The sequence below is a fragment of the Peromyscus eremicus genome, chromosome 1, assembly GCF_949786415.1.
Source record: "Peromyscus eremicus chromosome 1, PerEre_H2_v1, whole genome shotgun sequence".
NCBI lineage: Eukaryota > Metazoa > Chordata > Mammalia > Rodentia > Cricetidae > Peromyscus > Peromyscus eremicus.
The window spans coordinates 66103813-66110044 of record NC_081416.1 but is presented as its reverse complement, the minus strand read 5'-3'; positions in this window follow the sequence as shown (position 1 = coordinate 66110044).

Genomic DNA, 6232 nt, shown 5'->3' with positions numbered 1-6232 from the left:
TCATCCCATCCTAAGTTCTCAATGCTTTAAAATCCACTCACTCCCCGATTCTAGCCAACTGCCTTTTCTGAGAGCTCCATCCATTCCTATTTAAACAAATAAGGTTGCCTACCTTTGCCATTTGCAATTCAACAGGCCCCCTAAATTAATTTCCCCAAAAGTAATTCAAATAAAAGCTTGGTTGCCACTTCTCTTTTCTGAGCCCCAAGATTGAACAAGGCATCTGAATAAAAATGTCTGTTACAGCCTTCTTTAATATTTAAGCATGACGTTCATTGATTTGTTTCTTGTTTTCTGCAAACCTTGACAACATGATAAAATAAATCATAAGAACAAAATATAGTGGTAACATCTTTTATGGACTTCACATAGCCATCAATCTCAAGCTGGTAGTGAATTATCAACACAACAAAAAGATCTATGCTTTAAGAGCTCCAGCAGCACGCTAGCTGGGGGTTTCTCTGAAGCAAACTCCAGGCGAGTGACTGATAAGCTTCGTTATTGTTTTCGGAGAGTCTGGTTTATGGGGTGTGTGGAGGGGTTGCATATGTGTTTCGGAAGCAAAGGTTTGATCAATTCTAAGTAGACATCTACTAAAATATAAAAAATATAACAAGCCTTCCTGCTGGGAGCCTTAGCATAGCTGCCACCCTGTGTCAGCGTGACAAGTCTCACATTGTGCTTCTGATTCTATTTAATACGGAATTAACCTTTCTTAATGTGATAGACTCCGCACGAAAGATGGAGCCAACAAGGTATTTGGATATTTTCCCCCATTTCATTTGTATGTTGGTGTTCATCTGCAGTGTTATAAATACAAGAAAGGGACAAGAAAAAAGCCTGAGTTGTCATATAATCTCAATCCTTAAGTAGACTGGAGAAAAAAACAAACAAATAAACAAACAATAAACACCACCACCATCAACAACAACAACAAAAAACCTGAAATGCTGCAGAGTTACAAAAGATGTCCTGCTGTGGTGCCGGGCTAGACAGAATTCAGAGAAAGGAAAGGGTCTGGAGCCTGTCGTGAAAGTGTCGTACACTCTTTCCAGAATCACAGCTGTCTGTCTGTACCATATCTTCTTTACAGAACAGATCTTCAGGGATCACCCAGCTATGGTCAAGACACCCCACCCCGGCCGCTGCCACCCCATTAGACCTTCTCAGATTCCAAGACCTGGGGACCAGTGTGTGCTCCAAGTTGCTCCCATTTTTTTTAGCATTACATTCACACAATCCAAATATTTCCTTTTCTAAAACGCCAAGTTTTCTTCTGGGTGATTGGTGGCCCTCCATGGGGTACAGAGCTTTAAGGCAAGTCACCGGTTGAGACATGTCAGCAGCAGCAAATCAAGCTGGAAAAAACAGTACAAAGGATTATGAAGCGAGGTCACCCAAATCGTGATCCACATTTCCTCCCAGTGTGTCGTCTCCACGGCAGAAGGGCAGAAAAATCATCCCGGGCCTGTGTTCCAGAGCACACGGCTGCCTGGGGTGGAGGGGACAGTGGCTTCTGTCTGGAACAGGGTTCCTTAAAGTTCTGCATGTGGGAGATTTCCGTCCGGTTTCTTGACTGCGGGGGTAAATATTAGGATGATCTCTTACCTGCTAGATAGGATTGGCTTCGCACTAACCCTCACAGTGCACTCAATAACCATCTCCCTCTTCCCTCCCAACCTGACTTGATGCAGTATGATGCAGTGACCTCAACGTAGCAGCAGGTGCCTGGGTCTGCCATCCCAGGCACCTGTCCCTCTTTTGAGTCATTTAGAACTGTATTCATCCACTCACAGTTCCTGCCTCACTTCCCAAACTAAATCCCTTCGCTCCTAGGCACACCATCGTCACCACCTATTTTAATAAAATTATACCAACTGTCTCCATATTTGAGTTACTGTAACTCATGGTGTTTCTTTCTTTCTTCTCTTTCATTATTCTAACCAATTAAAGTCACTGTGGTTTTCTTTACTCGGCCTAAGAGAAACACCTTCGGTATTATTGCTTGTTTGACATTTTGGTTTTCCATTTGTTAAATTTTATTAGCAGTATTGGAAACGTGAATTACTGTATCTCAGAGGCCATGCTGCTCTTTGGAGGATCCCGAGCGCTGTCGGTGACACGATATACATTCACTGTAAACCCGTCAGCATCGGCATCAGTAAGAGCTGCCCAGGCACCACCAGCTTCACAAACCAGGCAGAAATCAGGGCTGGTGCAGGAAACACATTGATGTAGCGTCTGAGAGACAGACGTGGGGTCTGAATAGGCAGAGGCGTTTACACCCTGTTGGCTGCTTGTCAGAAATCTCTCATGTGTAGGGCCATGAAAAACAAAATTTCTCACCATTCAAGTCCAGCCTTATTGCCCCAAATGGCAGTAACCATAGGAGGAAGGGCTGTACTCGATCAATTCGTATGCCACACATGGGTCCCTTTACCTATAGCATACTTTGTATTTGGGTTGACTCCTTAGGTTCTAAGTGGGACAGTGGGGAAGAGCCAGAAAGCTTGCACACACTAGCAAATTGGGTATGGCAAACATCTACAAACTAGCCCTGACATACATAGTCATGCCACATGGAAGTTTACCTAGGTGTGCCATGCAGCCATGGATACAGGAGAGGCCGGGTACCTGGCCTTGCAGCTGCCCCCTTGCAGCCCTGTAACACGGTCATGTTGGTCCCAGATAACCGATTAAACTTCCCGGGATGCAGTTTGTTTTCAGAGGACAACTGAGATGGCAGGGTTTGTCACAGCATAGCAGATAGCAGAGCCCTCTGACTAATTTAGAATGTCGACCACCCCCCACCCCAAGAGATGACTCTCAGTGGGTCAAGATGCTTGCCGACAAGCCTTGTAGACCCATGTTCCATTCTCAGGTCACACATAGTGGAAGAAGAGAATTGACTCCTGCAAGTGGTCCTCTGATCTTTACCCTCACATCGTGCATGCACACACATCCACACACATAAATAAGGAAGGAAGGAAGGAAGGAAGGAAGGAAGGAAGGAAGGAAGGAAGGAAGGAAGGAAGGAAGGAAATAGGATGGAATATTTAACTCACGCAAGGGTGTGGTCCCATTCTGTTCTCATTTCTAGACGAGTGCCTGGCAAACAGTGGGTGCAGTATGTAGGCCACTGAACTTATTCTCACAGGATCCTGGGCTGACTCTCAGTGTAAGCTCAGTACATTTACCTCATTGCCAGTTTCACACCTCTGCCATAAAATGGAGACAACCTGAATGCCTAATGTTCTTTATTAGGCTATTATACATGTGGCATGTGTACACACATGCACATACATATATGCATATGCTTGTGGGAACCACGAAGGACAGGCCAGACTTGGGCTGAATAGAGAGAAAAGCATAGGGCCTGGCATGTGGCTGCCTTCAGACAAAGCCACAACCAGAACATGATTTCGAATAGCATTTATCACAAGTAGTCAGCAGTTACTCCTTTGAATCCAGCTTTGAAGACATCTCAATATCCTAGCCAACTCAAAATGATAAAAGGAAACTCAGACTTGTGTTTGGGGTAAGTCAGTGGGTTCCAGGTAATTCTTTATGTCTTCCTGCCCCATGTAAGCCAACATCAGGAAAATCTACCCTGCAGAGAGTCTGTCTCTACCTGGGAAGTGAAGGCCTCTCAGAGGAAAGAGGCATTGCCAACTGGGTCTCTTGTGTCGAAATGGTACGGTAGATTGTTTTATTTCTGAATACTAATACATAATTCTTGCAGAGAAAGGACTATGTGCTCCTTCGTATTTGGTGACCTGAAAATAATCTACACTCCTACATCAATATTCACTTAATAAAGAAGGAGTTTGCATGGCTTGGGCTACTCGGCTTTGCTGTGCCCAAGTTTTAGATATTATGCAGAGTCCAGCACGGAGGCCTTGTCAGTCACTTAATTAAGCAAAGCAAGCCTGCTATTCATTTTATTTCTGTATATGTTAATGTTAAAAACTAATAGAAAACAGCAAGTAAATTGTCCCTTGAATATATTGGACACAGCAACAATTACTCTGACAGCGAAGATATAATAAAAAGAGGAAATTTTAATAGTATCTTTATTCCATTTATTCTCCTGGGCTTCTGTTCCAAAGTACTGTAGGAATTAACAATCATTTCTTCTCATTGTTTTTGATGGTCTTTTTCTATTATGCTCCTACCTGACTTAAAATAAAAAATAATTTAAACTTACATTTTTTTATTCAATTTTATGGTGCCCTGAGATTTACATTCCAGAGATGAGGAAGGATGGAGAGGAATGAGGAAATAATTCAGAGCCTCCCCTTGCTCTCTGACAGCTAGTTAAGGCCTTGCCAGTCAAGTACAACTGAGATGGTCTTGATTCCAACTCAGAAATTCACATAATAAAAATAATTATCTTATACATCACTGTATTGACAAATATGTCGTCCCCACACTTTATGACTGTCTGTCATATGCTCTATCTAAACAGCTTCTATAGCTCTACTATATAAAGCAATTAACTGAGTTTATATGGGAAATTGTCTAAGGATTTCTCTAGAATGCTTGGGGAAATCTAACAAACTGAAATATTCACCAATTTATTGACATGCTACAACGCTAAAGAAAGCAGGCCATCAATACAACTTTTGTTTGAAAACTTGGGTGTTATTATAAGTGTGGGGATTCTGAGACCCTACTGTGGCTGGAGTACAGACCACTGATGCTGAGTTATCTTGTAAAGGGTAGGGCTGCTCTAGATTGAGTAAGGAGCATGCTGCCCTGATGGACTGAAATTTACCATGGAGAGACTATTGAGTTTAGAAATAGGGGCATGGCCAGGCACGCTAGTGCACATCTTTAATCTCTGCAGTTGGAAGGCAGAGGCAAGCTGATCTCTATGCATTTGATGTCCACCAGGGCTGTTTAGTGAGACCTTGTCCCAAAAATATGTAAACAAGTGATATAAGTCGAAGAACACTGGGAGCGTTCTCCAGTGGGAATCATCAGAACGAAGTCACCTCTGGAGTTCTACCATGTTTACTTTCCATGGAGGCCATAGGCACTCCTCAGTGTGGAAACATGGTCTGTGCATCCTTTCTTCACCCACATTTACTGAAGGTTCAGAAGCAGTCTTCCTAGAAGCGCACTGAGTCACTTTCCTGATTTGGAGGATTCTACTCCCTCCCATGTGTGACAGTTTTCCACTACATCTTCAGTTGGAGACTAAGCATTTACTCTCTTGCTGTCAAGGACACAGCATGGCCTATCTGGGCCTGAGCTTGAGGTCTTGTGAGCTATAAGCTAGGTTCAGCAATGGGAAGTGTTCTCTGGAGGTCATGATCCCCTCCCAAATCGCTCTGCTGTGAGAGAGATTAATTCCTTATGACTATGTGATGGCAGTCCCCACTTCCCATCATCACTCAGAGAGGTTCACCACCCTCCTCCCAGAAAGCCCAGTTCCTGGTCTCCTGCCCCTTGTACTGCCTGTGGACAACCAACAGCTCATGTTCTGAGAGCCAGCAGGAGAGTCCCTCACCCTGTGACAGATTTAATCTGATTCTCCCAGGCCTGTTCAGGAAGATCTGTTTTGAAGCATTGAAAGTCAAGGTAGGAGGCACCTAGTTCCCATGAAGAATACATTCAGCTTTCCAGGTAAACTGTGACACCTCACAGGAACAGCTCTGGGACCATCTTGTGATCTAAGCGACTATCATCCTTGTTTCCACACTGTTCTGCCTGCAGCACCTCCCATAGTTCAAAGGGCAGCAAAAGTACTAGGCAAAACCTCTGACCTTTCTTGTGAGCAGAAACCTCATCTATTCATTTGTTCTTCTTCTGCATTTAAAGGACCCTAGTTTGGGGGTTAGAGAGATAGCTCAGCATTGAACAATACTTTCTGCTCTTGCACAGGACCCTGGTTTGATTTCTAGCTCCCACACAGTGGTTCACAACCACCTGGAACTCTAGCTGAAGGCAATCCAATGCCCTCTTCTAGCTTCTTCATGGAGTATACACACATGATGCACAAATATTCGCTTAGGCATACGTACACACAACAATAAATAAATCTATAAAACCCTAGTCGTATAGATAACAAATTGTTATAAATCTCCACATTGAGAACAAGAACACATTCAGAAATAAGAACAGCAAAATTCTACTTGTGAAATTTATAATGGATTAAATGTGGCTGAAATCAGTTGCAAAACAGCTATAGGAAAATCCTACTTGTGTACTTTTCTGAGAAACCTTC